General features: G+C 43.9%; 7 non-coding genes across 7 annotated transcripts; 1 reads left to right on the top strand and 6 right to left on the bottom strand.

Annotated features, from left to right (window-relative positions):
- The first annotated feature begins 6953 nt into the window (after window positions 1-6953).
- Window positions 6954-7027, top strand: TRNAT-GGU (transfer RNA threonine (anticodon GGU)). Its single transcript has one exon. It is a non-coding gene; the product is annotated as a tRNA-Thr (tRNA).
- A 9055-nt stretch (window positions 7028-16082) lies between these two features.
- On the bottom strand, window positions 16083-16154 carry TRNAG-UCC (transfer RNA glycine (anticodon UCC)). Its single transcript has one exon. It is a non-coding gene; the product is annotated as a tRNA-Gly (tRNA).
- Window positions 16155-17070: 916 nt separating this feature from the next.
- Window positions 17071-17142, bottom strand: TRNAG-UCC (transfer RNA glycine (anticodon UCC)). The gene has a single exon. It is a non-coding gene; the product is annotated as a tRNA-Gly (tRNA).
- A 422-nt stretch (window positions 17143-17564) lies between these two features.
- TRNAG-UCC (transfer RNA glycine (anticodon UCC)) lies at window positions 17565-17636 on the bottom strand. Its single transcript has one exon. It is a non-coding gene; the product is annotated as a tRNA-Gly (tRNA).
- A 422-nt stretch (window positions 17637-18058) lies between these two features.
- Window positions 18059-18130, bottom strand: TRNAG-UCC (transfer RNA glycine (anticodon UCC)). Its single transcript has one exon. It is a non-coding gene; the product is annotated as a tRNA-Gly (tRNA).
- A 422-nt stretch (window positions 18131-18552) lies between these two features.
- On the bottom strand, window positions 18553-18624 carry TRNAG-UCC (transfer RNA glycine (anticodon UCC)). The gene has a single exon. It is a non-coding gene; the product is annotated as a tRNA-Gly (tRNA).
- Window positions 18625-19046: 422 nt separating this feature from the next.
- Window positions 19047-19118, bottom strand: TRNAG-UCC (transfer RNA glycine (anticodon UCC)). The gene has a single exon. It is a non-coding gene; the product is annotated as a tRNA-Gly (tRNA).
- Window positions 19119-19386: the final 268 nt, after the last annotated feature.

The raw sequence follows: 19386 nt of genomic DNA on the forward strand, positions 1-19386 counted from the left end.
CCTGCGCCACTCTGTTGCAAAGGAGACGACATGTGGCATGAGAAACTGGGAGGTTGCATGAATAAAAAGCACAGTTCGAAGGTTGTGAAAACGAGACAGCTAGCGATTCGGGTCTCTGTTCTCTTCTGACGAGAAACAGAAGTGATGCCGACCATAATGTGGCTTTTTTACAGCTTTGATCAAAGAGGCCGAGTGTGGAAGTCTCTGTGGCGCAATCGGTTAGCGCGTTCGGCTGTTAACCGAAAGGTTGGTGGCTCAAGCCCACCCAGGGACGGCAGCGTGCTCTTTTTGTTTCAGTTACAGATAGTCTTAGGGTGACAATAAACAAAGAGTTTCGGCAGGAAGGAAAGGTCACTGGTTGAGCAACCCTTTCAACATGTACGGTGTGAGAAAAGAAAAAAAAATCCCAGTCAATAGGATTAAAAAGTTGCAATGTAAAAAGAATGGTCCAGATCCATGACAAGTGGCATGAGAAACTGGGAGGTTGCATGACTAATAAGCAAAGCTTGAAGGTTGTGAAAGTGTTTTTTTGTCTGATAACCGAAAGGTCGGTGGTTCAATCCCTCCCACTGATGGCTGGGCCCTCCCTTTTTTTCAGTTGCATGTCACAGTTACAGAAAGTCCTACGTTGACTCTCAACTAAGAGTTTTGGTCAGATGTCTGCTTCAAATACCCAACACAGACAGGAGAGCCTTCTGGAAATGGTCTGTCTGGATAGATAGAAGTAGAGGGCAGCGGGGGTGCATTTGTCAACAGGTTGAAACATCCAAAAAGAGGTCCTTCGAGCCGGAATTCAACCAGCGACCTAAGGATTGCTAATTTTCTCCTACAGACCTCCGCTCTACCAGATGAGCTATCGACGGATGCCAAGGCAGCAGTCGTGTGTTTCCTAAGCTTGCAAATATGTTCCATGAGCAGGAAACAAGAGTAGAATTGTCCTGCTTTTTGAAAAAGTCGGCAAACAAAAGCTTTGGAGGATGCGGGCATTGATCCCGCTACCTCTCACATGCTAAGCGAGCGCTCTACCATTTGAGCTAATCCCCCATGCCGGCACCACAGTTGTGTTGCTTTATTTTACCACGAGTACGATCACCACATACTTTTTAAAGAGGTTGCTTTGAAGAGCTTTTTTTTTTTTTTTAAGTGTGGATGTCTTTCTCCCAAAAAAGTAGAAAGGGTGTGGAGCTTACAGGGTGCCTGGTGGTGTAAAAATACAGGTGAGCCATTGGTGTAGGGTGTGAAGAAGTGTGAGAAGAGAAAAAAAAAACAATTAATTGGATAAGAAAGTTGCAAAGTAGAAAGAATGGTCCAGATCAATCGGCCCTTTTGGTTGTGAGCCCAAAAGTCTTTGCCTGCGCCACTCTGTTGCAAAGGAGACGACATGTGGCATGAGAAACTGGGAGGTTGCATGAATAAAAAGCACAGTTCGAAGGTTGTGAAAACGAGACAGCTAGCGATTCGGGTCTCTGTTCTCTTCTGACGAGAAACAGAAGTGATGCCGACCATAATGTGGCTTTTTTACAGCTTTGATCAAAGAGGCCGAGTGTGGAAGTCTCTGTGGCGCAATCGGTTAGCGCGTTCGGCTGTTAACCGAAAGGTTGGTGGCTCAAGCCCACCCAGGGACGGCAGCGTGCTCTTTTTCTTTCAGTTACAGATAGGCTTAGGGTGACAATAAACAAAGAGTTTCGGCAGGAAGGAAAGGTCACTGGTTGAGCAACCCTTTCAACATGTACGGTGTGAGAAAAGAAAAAAAAATCCCAGTCAATAGGATTAAAAAGTTGCAATGTAAAAAGAATGGTCCAGATCCATGACAAGTGGCATGAGAAACTGGGAGGTTGCATGACTAATAAGCAAAGCTTGAAGGTTGTGAAAGTGTTTTTTTGTCTGATAACCGAAAGGTCGGTGGTTCAATCCCTCCCACTGATGGCTGGGCCCTCCCTTTTTTTCAGTTGCATGTCACAGTTACAGAAAGTCCTACGTTGACTCTCAACTAAGAGTTTTGGTCAGATGTCTGCTTCAAATACCCAACACAGACAGGAGAGCCTTCTGGAAATGGTCTGTCTGGATAGATAGAAGTAGAGGGCAGCGGGGGTGCATTTGTCAACAGGTTGAAACATCCAAAAAGAGGTCCTTCGAGCCGGAATTCAACCAGCGACCTAAGGATTGCTAATTTTCTCCTACAGACCTCCGCTCTACCAGATGAGCTATCGACGGATGCCAAGGCAGCAGTCGTGTGTTTCCTAAGCTTGCAAATATGTTCCATGAGCAGGAAACAAGAGTAGAATTGTCCTGCTTTTTGAAAAAGTCGGCAAACAAAAGCTTTGGAGGATGCGGGCATTGATCCCGCTACCTCTCACATGCTAAGCGAGCGCTCTACCATTTGAGCTAATCCCCCATGCCGGCACCACAGTTGTGTTGCTTTATTTTACCACGAGTACGATCACCACATACTTTTTAAAGAGGTTGCTTTGAAGAGCTTTTTTTTTTTTTTTAAGTGTGGATGTCTTTCTCCCAAAAAAGTAGAAAGGGTGTGGAGCTTACAGGGTGCCTGGTGGTGTAAAAATACAGGTGAGCCATTGGTGTAGGGTGTGAAGAAGTGTGAGAAGAGAAAAAAAAACCAATTAATTGGATAAGAAAGTTGCAAAGTAGAAAGAATGGTCCAGATCAATCGGCCCTTTTGGTTGTGAGCCCAAAAGTCTTTGCCTGCGCCACTCTGTTGCAAAGGAGACGACATGTGGCATGAGAAACTGGGAGGTTGCATGAATAAAAAGCACAGTTCGAAGGTTGTGAAAACGAGACAGCTAGCGATTCGGGTCTCTGTTCTCTTCTGACGAGAAACAGAAGTGATGCCGACCATAATGTGGCTTTTTTACAGCTTTGATCAAAGAGGCCGAGTGTGGAAGTCTCTGTGGCGCAATCGGTTAGCGCGTTCGGCTGTTAACCGAAAGGTTGGTGGCTCAAGCCCACCCAGGGACGGCAGCGTGCTCTTTTTCTTTCAGTTACAGATAGGCTTAGGGTGACAATAAACAAAGAGTTTCGGCAGGAAGGAAAGGTCACTGGTTGAGCAACCCTTTCAACATGTACGGTGTGAGAAAAGAAAAAAAAATCCCAGTCAATAGGATTAAAAAGTTGCAATGTAAAAAGAATGGTCCAGATCCATGACAAGTGGCATGAGAAACTGGGAGGTTGCATGACTAATAAGCAAAGCTTGAAGGTTGTGAAAGTGTTTTTTTGTCTGATAACCGAAAGGTCGGTGGTTCAATCCCTCCCACTGATGGCTGGGCCCTCCCTTTTTTTCAGTTGCATGTCACAGTTACAGAAAGTCCTACGTTGACTCTCAACTAAGAGTTTTGGTCAGATGTCTGCTTCAAATACCCAACACAGACAGGAGAGCCTTCTGGAAATGGTCTGTCTGGATAGATAGAAGTAGAGGGCAGCGGGGGTGCATTTGTCAACAGGTTGAAACATCCAAAAAGAGGTCCTTCGAGCCGGAATTCAACCAGCGACCTAAGGATTGCTAATTTTCTCCTACAGACCTCCGCTCTACCAGATGAGCTATCGACGGATGCCAAGGCGGCAGTCGTGTGTTTCCTAAGCTTGCAAATATGTTCCATGAGCAGGAAACAAGAGTAGAATTGTCCTGCTTTTTGAAAAAGTCTGCAAACAAAAGCTTTGGAGGATGCGGGCATTGATCCCGCTACCTCTCACATGCTAAGCGAGCGCTCTACCATTTGAGCTAATCCCCCATGCCGGCACCACAGTTGTGTTGCTTTATTTTACCACGAGTACGATCACCACATACTTTTTAAAGAGGTTGCTTTGAAGAGCTTTTTTTTTTTTTTAAGTGTGGATGTCTTTCTCCCAAAAAAGTAGAAAGGGTGTGGAGCTTACAGGGTGCCTGGTGGTGTAAAAATACAGGTGAGCCATTGGTGTAGGGTGTGAAGAAGTGTGAGAAGAGAAAAAAAAACCAATTAATTGGATAAGAAAGTTGCAAAGTAGAAAGAATGGTCCAGATCAATCGGCCCTTTTGGTTGTGAGCCCAAAAGTCTTTGCCTGCGCCACTCTGTTGCAAAGGAGACGACATGTGGCATGAGAAACTGGGAGGTTGCATGAATAAAAAGCACAGTTCGAAGGTTGTGAAAACGAGACAGCTAGCGATTCGGGTCTCTGTTCTCTTCTGACGAGAAACAGAAGTGATGCCGACCATAATGTGGCTTTTTTACAGCTTTGATCAAAGAGGCCGAGTGTGGAAGTCTCTGTGGCGCAATCGGTTAGCGCGTTCGGCTGTTAACCGAAAGGTTGGTGGCTCAAGCCCACCCAGGGACGGCAGCGTGCTCTTTTTGTTTCAGTTACAGATAGGCTTAGGGTGACAATAAACAAAGAGTTTCGGCAGGAAGGAAAGGTCACTGGTTGAGCAACCCTTTCAACATGTACGGTGTGAGAAAAGAAAAAAAAATCCCAGTCAATAGGATTAAAAAGTTGCAATGTAAAAAGAATGGTCCAGATCCATGACAAGTGGCATGAGAAACTGGGAGGTTGCATGACTAATAAGCAAAGCTTGAAGGTTGTGAAAGTGTTTTTTTGTCTGATAACCGAAAGGTCGGTGGTTCAATCCCTCCCACTGATGGCTGGGCCCTCCCTTTTTTTCAGTTGCATGTCACAGTTACAGAAAGTCCTACGTTGACTCTCAACTAAGAGTTTTGGTCAGATGTCTGCTTCAAATACCCAACACAGACAGGAGAGCCTTCTGGAAATGGTCTGTCTGGATAGATAGAAGTAGAGGGCAGCGGGGGTGCATTTGTCAACAGGTTGAAACATCCAAAAAGAGGTCCTTCGAGCCGGAATTCAACCAGCGACCTAAGGATTGCTAATTTTCTCCTACAGACCTCCGCTCTACCAGATGAGCTATCGACGGATGCCAAGGCGGCAGTCGTGTGTTTCCTAAGCTTGCAAATATGTTCCATGAGCAGGAAACAAGAGTAGAATTGTCCTGCTTTTTGAAAAAGTCTGCAAACAAAAGCTTTGGAGGATGCGGTCATTGATCCCGCTACCTCTCACATGCTAAGCGAGCGCTCTACCATTTGAGCTAATCCCCCATGCCGGCACCACAGTTGTGTTGCTTTATTTTACCACGAGTACGATCACCACATACTTTTTAAAGAGGTTGCTTTGAAGAGCTTTTTTTTTTTTTTTAAGTGTGGATGTCTTTCTCCCAAAAAAGTAGAAAGGGTGTGGAGCTTACAGGGTGCCTGGTGGTGTAAAAATACAGGTGAGCCATTGGTGTAGGGTGTGAAGAAGTGTGAGAAGAGAAAAAAAAAACAATTAATTGGATAAGAAAGTTGCAAAGTAGAAAGAATGGTCCAGATCAATCGGCCCTTTTGGTTGTGAGCCCAAAAGTCTTTGCCTGCGCCACTCTGTTGCAAAGGAGACGACATGTGGCATGAGAAACTGGGAGGTTGCATGAATAAAAAGCACAGTTCGAAGGTTGTGAAAACGAGACAGCTAGCGATTCGGGTCTCTGTTCTCTTCTGACGAGAAACAGAAGTGATGCCGACCATAATGTGGCTTTTTTACAGCTTTGATCAAAGAGGCTGAGTGTGGAAGTCTCTGTGGCGCAATCGGTTAGCGCGTTCGGCTGTTAACCGAAAGGTTGGTGGCTCAAGCCCACCCAGGGACGGCAGCGTGCTCTTTTTCTTTCAGTTACAGATAGGCTTAGGGTGACAATAAACAAAGAGTTTCGGCAGGAAGGAAAGGTCACTGGTTGAGCAACCCTTTCAACATGTACGGTGTGAGAAAAGAAAAAAAAATCCCAGTCAATAGGATTAAAAAGTTGCAATGTAAAAAGAATGGTCCAGATCCATGACAAGTGGCATGAGAAACTGGGAGGTTGCATGACTAATAAGCAAAGCTTGAAGGTTGTGAAAGTGTTTTTTTGTCTGATAACCGAAAGGTCGGTGGTTCAATCCCTCCCACTGATGGCTGGGCCCTCCCTTTTTTTCAGTTGCATGTCACAGTTACAGAAAGTCCTACGTTGACTCTCAACTAAGAGTTTTGGTCAGATGTCTGCTTCAAATACCCAACACAGACAGGAGAGCCTTCTGGAAATGGTCTGTCTGGATAGATAGAAGTAGAGGGCAGCGGGGGTGCATTTGTCAACAGGTTGAAACATCCAAAAAGAGGTCCTTCGAGCCGGAATTCAACCAGCGACCTAAGGATTGCTAATTTTCTCCTACAGACCTCCGCTCTACCAGATGAGCTATCGACGGATGCCAAGGCGGCAGTCGTGTGTTTCCTAAGCTTGCAAATATGTTCCATGAGCAGGAAACAAGAGTAGAATTGTCCTGCTTTTTGAAAAAGTCTGCAAACAAAAGCTTTGGAGGATGCGGGCATTGATCCCGCTACCTCTCACATGCTAAGCGAGCGCTCTACCATTTGAGCTAATCCCCCATGCCGGCACCACAGTTGTGTTGCTTTATTTTACCACGAGTACGATCACCACATACTTTTTAAAGAGGTTGCTTTGAAGAGCTTTTTTTTTTTTTTAAGTGTGGATGTCTTTCTCCCAAAAAAGTAGAAAGGGTGTGGAGCTTACAGGGTGCCTGGTGGTGTAAAAATACAGGTGAGCCATTGGTGTAGGGTGTGAAGAAGTGTGAGAAGAGAAAAAAAAACCAATTAATTGGATAAGAAAGTTGCAAAGTAGAAAGAATGGTCCAGATCAATCGGCCCTTTTGGTTGTGAGCCCAAAAGTCTTTGCCTGCGCCACTCTGTTGCAAAGGAGACGACATGTGGCATGAGAAACTGGGAGGTTGCATGAATAAAAAGCACAGTTCGAAGGTTGTGAAAACGAGACAGCTAGCGATTCGGGTCTCTGTTCTCTTCTGACGAGAAACAGAAGTGATGCCGACCATAATGTGGCTTTTTTACAGCTTTGATCAAAGAGGCCGAGTGTGGAAGTCTCTGTGGCGCAATCGGTTAGCGCGTTCGGCTGGTAACCGAAAGGTTGGTGGCTCAAGCCCACCCAGGGACGGCAGCGTGCTCTTTTTCTTTCAGTTACAGATAGGCTTAGGGTGACAATAAACAAAGAGTTTCGGCAGGAAGGAAAGGTCACTGGTTGAGCAACCCTTTCAACATGTACGGTGTGAGAAAAGAAAAAAAAATCCCAGTCAATAGGATTAAAAAGTTGCAATGTAAAAAGAATGGTCCAGATCCATGACAAGTGGCATGAGAAACTGGGAGGTTGCATGACTAATAAGCAAAGCTTGAAGGTTGTGAAAGTGTTTTTTTGTCTGATAACCGAAAGGTCGGTGGTTCAATCCCTCCCACTGATGGCTGGGCCCTCCCTTTTTTTCAGTTGCATGTCACAGTTACAGAAAGTCCTACGTTGACTCTCAACTAAGAGTTTTGGTCAGATGTCTGCTTCAAATACCCAACACAGACAGGAGAGCCTTCTGGAAATGGTCTGTCTGGATAGATAGAAGTAGAGGGCAGCGGGGGTGCATTTGTCAACAGGTTGAAACATCCAAAAAGAGGTCCTTCGAGCCGGAATTCAACCAGCGACCTAAGGATTGCTCATTTTCTCCTACAGACCTCCGCTCTACCAGATGAGCTATCGACGGATGCCAAGGCGGCAGTCGTGTGTTTCCTAAGCTTGCAAATATGTTCCATGAGCAGGAAACAAGAGTAGAATTGTCCTGCTTTTTGAAAAAGTCTGCAAACAAAAGCTTTGGAGGATGCGGGCATTGATCCCGCTACCTCTCACATGCTAAGCGAGCGCTCTACCATTTGAGCTAATCCCCCATGCCGGCACCACAGTTGTGTTGCTTTATTTTACCACGAGTACGATCACCACATACTTTTTAAAGAGGTTGCTTTGAAGAGCTTTTTTTTTTTTTTAAGTGTGGATGTCTTTCTCCCAAAAAAGTAGAAAGGGTGTGGAGCTTACAGGGTGCCTGGTGGTGTAAAAATACAGGTGAGCCATTGGTGTAGGGTGTGAAGAAGTGTGAGAAGAGAAAAAAAAACCAATTAATTGGATAAGAAAGTTGCAAAGTAGAAAGAATGGTCCAGATCAATCGGCCCTTTTGGTTGTGAGCCCAAAAGTCTTTGCCTGCGCCACTCTGTTGCAAAGGAGACGACATGTGGCATGAGAAACTGGGAGGTTGCATGAATAAAAAGCACAGTTCGAAGGTTGTGAAAACGAGACAGCTAGCGATTCGGGTCTCTGTTCTCTTCTGACGAGAAACAGAAGTGATGCCGACCATAATGTGGCTTTTTTACAGCTTTGATCAAAGAGGCCGAGTGTGGAAGTCTCTGTGGCGCAATCGGTTAGCGCGTTCGGCTGTTAACCGAAAGGTTGGTGGCTCAAGCCCACCCAGGGACGGCAGCGTGCTCTTTTTCTTTCAGTTACAGATAGGCTTAGGGTGACAATAAACAAAGAGTTTCGGCAGGAAGGAAAGGTCACTGGTTGAGCAACCCTTTCAACATGTACGGTGTGAGAAAAGAAAAAAAAATCCCAGTCAATAGGATTAAAAAGTTGCAATGTAAAAAGAATGGTCCAGATCCATGACAAGTGGCATGAGAAACTGGGAGGTTGCATGACTAATAAGCAAAGCTTGAAGGTTGTGAAAGTGTTTTTTTGTCTGATAACCGAAAGGTCGGTGGTTCAATCCCTCCCACTGATGGCTGGGCCCTCCCTTTTTTTCAGTTGCATGTCACAGTTACAGAAAGTCCTACGTTGACTCTCAACTAAGAGTTTTGGTCAGATGTCTGCTTCAAATACCCAACACAGACAGGAGAGCCTTCTGGAAATGGTCTGTCTGGATAGATAGAAGTAGAGGGCAGCGGGGGTGCATTTGTCAACAGGTTGAAACATCCAAAAAGAGGTCCTTCGAGCCGGAATTCAACCAGCGACCTAAGGATTGCTAATTTTCTCCTACAGACCTCCGCTCTACCAGATGAGCTATCGACGGATGCCAAGGCTGCAGTCGTGTGTTTCCTAAGCTTGCAAATATGTTCCATGAGCAGGAAACAAGAGTAGAATTGTCCTGCTTTTTGAAAAAGTCTGCAAACAAAAGCTTTGGAGGATGCGGGCATTGATCCCGCTACCTCTCACATGCTAAGCGAGCGCTCTACCATTTGAGCTAATCCCCCATGCCGGCACCACAGTTGTGTTGCTTTATTTTACCACGAGTACGATCACCACATACTTTTTAAAGAGGTTGCTTTGAAGAGCTTTTTTTTTTTTTTTAAGTGTGGATGTCTTTCTCCCAAAAAAGTAGAAAGGGTGTGGAGCTTACAGGGTGCCTGGTGGTGTAAAAATACAGGTGAGCCATTGGTGTAGGGTGTGAAGAAGTGTGAGAAGAGAAAAAAAAAACAATTAATTGGATAAGAAAGTTGCAAAGTAGAAAGAATGGTCCAGATCAATCGGCCCTTTTGGTTGTGAGCCCAAAAGTCTTTGCCTGCGCCACTCTGTTGCAAAGGAGACGACATGTGGCATGAGAAACTGGGAGGTTGCATGAATAAAAAGCACAGTTCGAAGGTTGTGAAAACGAGACAGCTAGCGATTCGGGTCTCTGTTCTCTTCTGACGAGAAACAGAAGTGATGCCGACCATAATGTGGCTTTTTTACAGCTTTGATCAAAGAGGCCGAGTGTGGAAGTCTCTGTGGCGCAATCGGTTAGCGCGTTCGGCTGTTAACCGAAAGGTTGGTGGCTCAAGCCCACCCAGGGACGGCAGCGTGCTCTTTTTGTTTCAGTTACAGATAGGCTTAGGGTGACAATAAACAAAGAGTTTCGGCAGGAAGGAAAGGTCACTGGTTGAGCAACCCTTTCAACATGTACGGTGTGAGAAAAGAAAAAAAAATCCCAGTCAATAGGATTAAAAAGTTGCAATGTAAAAAGAATGGTCCAGATCCATGACAAGTGGCATGAGAAACTGGGAGGTTGCATGACTAATAAGCAAAGCTTGAAGGTTGTGAAAGTGTTTTTTTGTCTGATAACCGAAAGGTCGGTGGTTCAATCCCTCCCACTGATGGCTGGGCCCTCCCTTTTTTTCAGTTGCATGTCACAGTTACAGAAAGTCCTACGTTGACTCTCAACTAAGAGTTTTGGTCAGATGTCTGCTTCAAATACCCAACACAGACAGGAGAGCCTTCTGGAAATGGTCTGTCTGGATAGATAGAAGTAGAGGGCAGCGGGGGTGCATTTGTCAACAGGTTGAAACATCCAAAAAGAGGTCCTTCGAGCCGGAATTCAACCAGCGACCTAAGGATTGCTAATTTTCTCCTACAGACCTCCGCTCTACCAGATGAGCTATCGACGGATGCCAAGGCGGCAGTCGTGTGTTTCCTAAGCTTGCAAATATGTTCCATGAGCAGGAAACAAGAGTAGAATTGTCCTGCTTTTTGAAAAAGTCTGCAAAGAAAAGCTTTGGAGGATGCGGGCATTGATCCCGCTACCTCTCACATGCTAAGCGAGCGCTCTACCATTTGAGCTAATCCCCCATGCCGGCACCACAGTTGTGTTGCTTTATTTTACCACGAGTACGATCACCACATACTTTTTAAAGAGGTTGCTTTGAAGAGCTTTTTTTTTTTTTTTAAGTGTGGATGTCTTTCTCCCAAAAAAGTAGAAAGGGTGTGGAGCTTACAGGGTGCCTGGTGGTGTAAAAATACAGGTGAGCCATTGGTGTAGGGTGTGAAGAAGTGTGAGAAGAGAAAAAAAAACCAATTAATTGGATAAGAAAGTTGCAAAGTAGAAAGAATGGTCCAGATCAATCGGCCCTTTTGGTTGTGAGCCCAAAAGTCTTTGCCTGCGCCACTCTGTTGCAAAGGAGACGACATGTGGCATGAGAAACTGGGAGGTTGCATGAATAAAAAGCACAGTTCGAAGGTTGTGAAAACGAGACAGCTAGCGATTCGGGTCTCTGTTCTCTTCTGACGAGAAACAGAAGTGATGCCGACCATAATGTGGCTTTTTTACAGCTTTGATCAAAGAGGCCGAGTGTGGAAGTCTCTGTGGCGCAATCGGTTAGCGCGTTCGGCTGTTAACCGAAAGGTTGGTGGCTCAAGCCCACCCAGGGATGGCAGCGTGCTCTTTTTCTTTCAGTTACAGATAGGCTTAGGGTGACAATAAACAAAGAGTTTCGGCAGGAAGGAAAGGTCACTGGTTGAGCAACCCTTTCAACATGTACGGTGTGAGAAAAGAAAAAAAAATCCCAGTCAATAGGATTAAAAAGTTGCAATGTAAAAAGAATGGTCCAGATCCATGACAAGTGGCATGAGAAACTGGGAGGTTGCATGACTAATAAGCAAAGCTTGAAGGTTGTGAAAGTGTTTTTTTGTCTGATAACCGAAAGGTCGGTGGTTCAATCCCTCCCACTGATGGCTGGGCCCTCCCTTTTTTTCAGTTGCATGTCACAGTTACAGAAAGTCCTACGTTGACTCTCAACTAAGAGTTTTGGTCAGATGTCTGCTTCAAATACCCAACACAGACAGGAGAGCCTTCTGGAAATGGTCTGTCTGGATAGATAGAAGTAGAGGGCAGCGGGGGTGCATTTGTCAACAGGTTGAAACATCCAAAAAGAGGTCCTTCGAGCCGGAATTCAACCAGCGACCTAAGGATTGCTAATTTTCTCCTACAGACCTCCGCTCTACCAGATGAGCTATCGACGGATGCCAAGGCGGCAGTCGTGTGTTTCCTAAGCTTGCAAATATGTTCCATGAGCAGGAAACAAGAGTAGAATTGTCCTGCTTTTTGAAAAAGTCTGCAAACAAAAGCTTTGGAGGATGCGGGCATTGATCCCGCTACCTCTCACATGCTAAGCGAGCGCTCTACCATTTGAGCTAATCCCCCATGCCGGCACCACAGTTGTGTTGCTTTATTTTACCACGAGTACGATCACCACATACTTTTTAAAGAGGTTGCTTTGAAGAGCTTTTTTTTTTTTTTTAAGTGTGGATGTCTTTCTCCCAAAAAAGTAGAAAGGGTGTGGAGCTTACAGGGTGCCTGGTGGTGTAAAAATACAGGTGAGCCATTGGTGTAGGGTGTGAAGAAGTGTGAGAAGAGAAAAAAAAAACAATTAATTGGATAAGAAAGTTGCAAAGTAGAAAGAATGGTCCAGATCAATCGGCCCTTTTGGTTGTGAGCCCAAAAGTCTTTGCCTGCGCCACTCTGTTGCAAAGGAGACGACATGTGGCATGAGAAACTGGGAGGTTGCATGAATAAAAAGCACAGTTCGAAGGTTGTGAAAACGAGACAGCTAGCGATTCGGGTCTCTGTTCTCTTCTGACGAGAAACAGAAGTGATGCCGACCATAATGTGGCTTTTTTACAGCTTTGATCAAAGAGGCCGAGTGTGGATGTCTCTGTGGCGCAATCGGTTAGCGCGTTCGGCTGTTAACCGAAAGGTTGGAGGCTCAAGCCCACCCAGGGACGGCAGCGTGCTCTTTTTGTTTCAGTTACAGATAGGCTTAGGGTGACAATAAACAAAGAGTTTCGGCAGGAAGGAAAGGTCACTGGTTGAGCAACCCTTTCAACATGTACGGTGTGAGAAAAGAAAAAAAAATCCCAGTCAATAGGATTAAAAAGTTGCAATGTAAAAAGAATGGTCCAGATCCATGACAAGTGGCATGAGAAACTGGGAGGTTGCATGACTAATAAGCAAAGCTTGAAGGTTGTGAAAGTGTTTTTTTGTCTGATAACCGAAAGGTCGGTGGTTCAATCCCTCCCACTGATGGCTGGGCCCTCCCTTTTTTTCAGTTGCATGTCACAGTTACAGAAAGTCCTACGTTGACTCTCAACTAAGAGTTTTGGTCAGATGTCTGCTTCAAATACCCAACACAGACAGGAGAGCCTTCTGGAAATGGTCTGTCTGGATAGATAGAAGTAGAGGGCAGCGGGGGTGCATTTGTCAACAGGTTGAAACATCCAAAAAGAGGTCCTTCGAGCCGGAATTCAACCAGCGACCTAAGGATTGCTAATTTTCTCCTACAGACCTCCGCTCTACCAGATGAGCTATCGACGGATGCCAAGGCGGCAGTCGTGTGTTTCCTAAGCTTGCAAATATGTTCCATGAGCAGGAAACAAGAGTAGAATTGTCCTGCTTTTTGAAAAAGTCTGCAAACAAAAGCTTTGGAGGATGCGGGCATTGATCCCGCTACCTCTCACATGCTAAGCGAGCGCTCTACCATTTGAGCTAATCCCCCATGCCGGCACCACAGTTGTGTTGCTTTATTTTACCACGAGTACGATCACCACATACTTTTTAAAGAGGTTGCTTTGAAGAGCTTTTTTTTTTTTTTTTTTTAAGTGTGGATGTCTTTCTCCCAAAAAAGTAGAAAGGGTGTGGAGCTTACAGGGTGCCTGGTGGTGTAAAAATACAGGTGAGCCATTGGTGTAGGGTGTGAAGAAGTGTGAGAAGAGAAAAAAAAACAATTAATTGGATAAGAAAGTTGCAAAGTAGAAAGAATGGTCCAGATCAATCGGCCCTTTTGGTTGTGAGCCCAAAAGTCTTTGCCTGCGCCACTCTGTTGCAAAGGAGACGACATGTGGCATGAGAAACTGGGAGGTTGCATGAATAAAAAGCACAGTTCGAAGGTTGTGAAAACGAGACAGCTAGCGATTCGGGTCTCTGTTCTCTTCTGACGAGAAACAGAAGTGATGCCGACCATAATGTGGCTTTTTTACAGCTTTGATCAAAGAGGCCGAGTGTGGATGTCTCTGTGGCGCAATCGGTTAGCGCGTTCGGCTGTTAACCGAAAGGTTGGAGGCTCAAGCCCACCCAGGGACGGCAGCGTGCTCTTTTTGTTTCAGTTACAGATAGGCTTAGGGTGACAATAAACAAAGAGTTTCGGCAGGAAGGAAAGGTCACTGGTTGAGCAACCCTTTCAACATGTACGGTGTGAGAAAAGAAAAAAAAATCCCAGTCAATAGGATTAAAAAGTTGCAATGTAAAAAGAATGGTCCAGATCCATGACAAGTGGCATGAGAAACTGGGAGGTTGCATGACTAATAAGCAAAGCTTGAAGGTTGTGAAAGTGTTTTTTTGTCTGATAACCGAAAGGTCGGTGGTTCAATCCCTCCCACTGATGGCTGGGCCCTCCCTTTTTTTCAGTTGCATGTCACAGTTACAGAAAGTCCTACGTTGACTCTCAACTAAGAGTTTTGGTCAGATGTCTGCTTCAAATACCCAACACAGACAGGAGAGCCTTCTGGAAATGGTCTGTCTGGATAGATAGAAGTAGAGGGCAGCGGGGGTGCATTTGTCAACAGGTTGAAACATCCAAAAAGAGGTCCTTCGAGCCGGAATTCAACCAGCGACCTAAGGATTGCTAATTTTCTCCTACAGACCTCCGCTCTACCAGATGAGCTATCGACGGATGCCAAGGCGGCAGTCGTGTGTTTCCTAAGCTTGCAAATATGTTCCATGAGCAGGAAACAAGAGTAGAATTGTCCTGCTTTTTGAAAAAGTCTGCAAACAAAAGCTTTGGAGGATGCGGGCATTGATCCCGCTACCTCTCACATGCTAAGCGAGCGCTCTACCATTTGAGCTAATCCCCCATGCCGGCACCACAGTTGTGTTGCTTTATTTTACCACGAGTACGATCACCACATACTTTTTAAAGAGGTTGCTTTGAAGAGCTTTTTTTTTTTTTTTTTTTTAAGTGTGGATGTCTTTCTCCCAAAAAAGTAGAAAGGGTGTGGAGCTTACAGGGTGCCTGGTGGTGTAAAAATACAGGTGAGCCATTGGTGTAGGGTGTGAAGAAGTGTGAGAAGAGAAAAAAAAACCAATTAATTGGATAAGAAAGTTGCAAAGTAGAAAGAATGGTCCAGATCAATCGGCCCTTTTGGTTGTGAGCCCAAAAGTCTTTGCCTGCGCCACTCTGTTGCAAAGGAGACGACATGTGGCATGAGAAACTGGGAGGTTGCATGAATAAAAAGCACAGTTCGAAGGTTGTGAAAACGAGACAGCTAGCGATTCGGGTCTCTGTTCTCTTCTGACGAGAAACAGAAGTGATGCCGACCATAATGTGGCTTTTTTACAGCTTTGATCAAAGAGGCCGAGTGTGGAAGTCTCTGTGGCGCAATCGGTTAGCGCGTTCGGCTGTTAACCGAAAGGTTGGTGGCTCAAGCCCACCCAGGGACGGCAGCGTGCTCTTTTTGTTTCAGTTACAGATAGGCTTAGGGTGACAATAAACAAAGAGTTTCGGCAGGAAGGAAAGGTCACTGGTTGAGCAACCCTTTCAACATGTACGGTGTGAGAAAAGAAAAAAAAATCCCAGTCAATAGGATTAAAAAGTTGCAATGTAAAAAGAATGGTCCAGATCCATGACAAGTGGCATGAGAAACTGGGAGGTTGCATGACTAATAAGCAAAGCTTGAAGGTTGTGAAAGTGTTTTTTTGTCTGATAACCGAAAGGTCGGTGGTTCAATCCCTCCCACTGATGGCTGGGCCCTCCCTTTTTTTCAGTTGCATGTCACAGTTACAGAAAGTCCTACGTTGACTCTCAACTAAGAGTTTTGGTCAGATGTCTGCTTCAAATACCCAACACAGACAGGAGAGCCTTCTGGAAATGGTCTGTCTGGATAGATAGAAGTAGAGGGCAGCGGGGGTGCATTTGTCAACAGGTTGAAACATCCAAAAAGAGGTCCTTCGAGCCGGAATTCAACCAGCGACCTAAGGATTGCTAATTTTCTCCTACAGACCTCCGCTCTACCAGATGAGCTATCGACGGATGCCAAGGCGGCAGTCGTGTGTTTCCTAAGCTTGCAAATATGTTCCATGAGCAGGAAACAAGAGTAGAATTGTCCTGCTTTTTGAAAAAGTCTGCAAACAAAAGCTTTGGAGGATGCGGGCATTGATCCCGCTACCTCTCACATGCTAAGCGAGCGCTCTACCATTTGAGCTAGGGTTACCGTTTTGGAAGGCACCTTTACAAATCAATATAACACCAACACCTACAAAGCATCTCTACTTTTTCTGCGTTCTACGTTTCAGCTAAATTAGTACAAACAATGCAAGATCAGCAGAAGGATTTGCAGAGTTTGTTCACAAAAAGCTTAAAACAAAAAAAAAATACCTATTTCATGCGTTGGCCGGGAATCGAACCCGGGTCAACTGCTTGGAAGGCAGCTATGCTCACCACTATACCACCAACGCCTACACTTTATAGGTTTTTTTGTGTAACTTCTCCGGCAGTTACTGCTTAATAGCGTGTCATGAATGAAAGATCAGTATAATTGAATGCAGTAAGTGTTCACGAAAAGATTAAAAAACATAACATACAAGAAATTATTTTACTTTTGCCACGGGTTCCAAAATTGGAAAATGAGCACAAGGGTTTGCAGAGAGTTTTACAAAAGTTTTAAAAATCACAAGTAGTGATTGCCAGAACATGAAGCAGGGTTACCGTTTTGGAAGGCACCTTTACAAATCAATATAACACCAACACCTACAAAGCATCTCTACTTTTTCTGCGTTCTACGTTTCAGCTAAATTAGTACAAACAATGCAAGATCAGCAGAAGGATTTGCAGAGTTTGTTCACAAAAAGCTTAAAACAAAAAAAAAATACCTATTTCATGCGTTGGCCGCGAATCGAACCCGGGTCAACTGCTTGGAAGGCAGCTATGCTCACCACTATACAACCAACGCCTACACTTTATAGGTTTTTTTGTGTAACTTCTCCGGCAGTTACTGCTTAATAGCGTGTCTTGAATGAAAGATCAGTATAATTGAATGCAGTAAGTGTTCACAAAAAGATTAAAAAACACAAAATACAAGAAATTATTTTACTTTTGCCACGGGTTCCAAAATTGGAAAATGAGCACAAGGGTTTGCAGAGAGTTTTACAAAAGTTTTAAAAATCACAAGTAGTGATTGCCAGAACATGAAGCAGGGTTACCGTTTTGGAAGGCACCTTTACAAATCAATATAACACCAACACCTACAAAGCATCTCTACTTTTTCTGCGTTCTACGTTTCAGCTAAATTAGTACAAACAATGCAAGATCAGCAGAAGGATTTGCAGAGTTTGTTCACAAAAAGCTTAAAACAAAAAAAAAATACCTATTTCATGCGTTGGCCGGGAATCGAACCCGGGTCAACTGCTTGGAAGGCAGCTATGCTCACCACTATACCACCAACGCCTACACTTTATAGTTTTTTTTGTGTATTTTCTCCGGCAGTTACTGCTTAATAGCGTGTCATGAATGAAAGATCAGTATAATTGAATGCAGTAAGTGTTCACAAAAAGATTAAAAAACACAAAATACAAGAAATTATTTTACTTTTGCCACGGGTTCCAAAATTGGAAAATGAGCACAAGGGTTTGCAGAGAGTTTTACAAAAGTTTTAAAAATCACAAGTAGTGATTGCCAGAACATGAAGCAGGGTTACCGTTTTGGAAGGCACCTTTACAAATCAATATAACACCAACACCTACAAAGCATCTCTACTTTTTCTGCGTTCTACGTTTCAGCTAAATTAGTACAAACAATGCAAGATCAGCAGAAGGATTTGCAGAGTTTGTTCACAAAAAGCTTAAAACAAAAAAAAAATACCTATTTCATGCGTTGGCCGGGAATCGAACCCGGGTCAACTGCTTGGAAGGCAGCTATGCTCACCACTATACCACCAACGCCTACACTTTATAGTTTTTTTTGTGTATTTTCTCCGGCAGTTACTGCTTAATAGCGTGTCATGAATGAAAGATCAGTATAATTGAATGCAGTAAGTGTTCACAAAAAGATTAAAAAACACAAAATACAAGAAATTATTTTACTTTTGCCACGGGTTCCAAAATTGGAAAATGAGCACAAGGGTTTGCAGAGAGTTTTACAAAAGTTTTAAAAATCACAAGTAGTGATTGCCAGAACATGAAGCAGGGTTACCGTTTTGGAAGGCACCTTTACAAATCAATATAACACCAACACCTACAAAGCATCTCTACTTTTTCTGCGTTCTACGTTTCAGCTAAATTAGTACAAACAATGCAAGATCAGCAGAAGGATTTGCAGAGTTTGTTCACAAAAAGCTTAAAACAAAAAAAAAATACCTATTTCATGCGTTGGCCGGGAATCGAACCCGGGTCAACTGCTTGGAAGGCAGCTATGCTCACCACTATACCACCAACGCCTACACTTTATAGGTTTTTTTGTGTAACTTCTCCGGCAGTTACTGCTTAATAGCGTGTCATGAATGAAAGATCAGTATAATTGAATGCAGTAAGTGTTCACGAAAAGATTAAAAAACACAAAATACAAGAAATTATTTTACTTTTGCCACGGGTTCCAAAATTGGAAAATGAGCACAAGGGTTTGCAGAGAGTTTTACAAAAGTTTTAAAAATCACAAGTAGTGATTGCCAGAACATGAAGCAGGGTTACCGTTTTGGAAGGCACCTTTACAAATCAATATAACACCAACACCTACAAAGCATCTCTACTTTTTCTGCGTTCTACGTTTCAGCTAAATTAGTACAAACAATGCAAGATCAGCAGAAGGATTTGCAGAGTTTGTTCACAAAAAGCTTAAAACAAAAAAAAAATATCTATTTCATGCGTTGGCCGGGAATCGAACCCGGGTCAACTGCTTGGAAGGCAGCTATGCTCACCACTATACCACCAACGCCTACACTTTATAGTTTTTTTTGTGTATTTTCTCCGGCAGTTACTGCTTAATAGCGTGTCATGAATGAAAGATCAGTATAATTGAATGCAGTAAGTGTTCACAAAAAGATTAAAAAACACAAAATACAAGAAATTATTTTACTTTTGCCACGGGTTCCAAAATTGGAAAATGAGCACAAGGGTTTGCAGAGAGTTTTACAAAAGTTTTAAAAATCACAAGTAGTGATTGCCAGAACATGAAGCAGGGTTACCGTTTTGGAAGGCACCTTTACAAATCAATATAACACCAACACCTACAAAGCATCTCTACTTTTTCTGCGTTCTACGTTTCAGCTAAATTAGTACAAACAATGCAAGATCAGCAGAAGGATTTGCAGAGTTTGTTCACAAAAAGCTTAAAACAAAAAAAAAATACCTATTTCATGCGTTGGCCGGGAATCGAACCCGGGTCAACTGCTTGGAAGGCAGCTATGCTCACCACTATACCACCAACGCCTACACTTTATAGGTTTTTTTGTGTAACTTCTCCGGCAGTTACTGCTTAATAGCGTGTCATGAATGAAAGATCAGTATAATTGAATGCAGTAAGTGTTCACGAAAAGATTAAAAAACACAAAATACAAGAAATTATTTTACTTTTGCCACGGGTTCCAAAATTGGAAAATGAGCACAAGGGTTTGCAGAGAGTTTTACAAAAGTTTTAAAAATCACAAGTAGTGATTGCCAGAACATGAAGCAGGGTTACCGTTTTGGAAGGCACCTT

This window comes from Rhinoderma darwinii, chromosome 4 (assembly GCF_050947455.1).
Source record: "Rhinoderma darwinii isolate aRhiDar2 chromosome 4, aRhiDar2.hap1, whole genome shotgun sequence".
NCBI classification, from domain to species: Eukaryota; Metazoa; Chordata; class Amphibia; order Anura; family Rhinodermatidae; genus Rhinoderma; species Rhinoderma darwinii.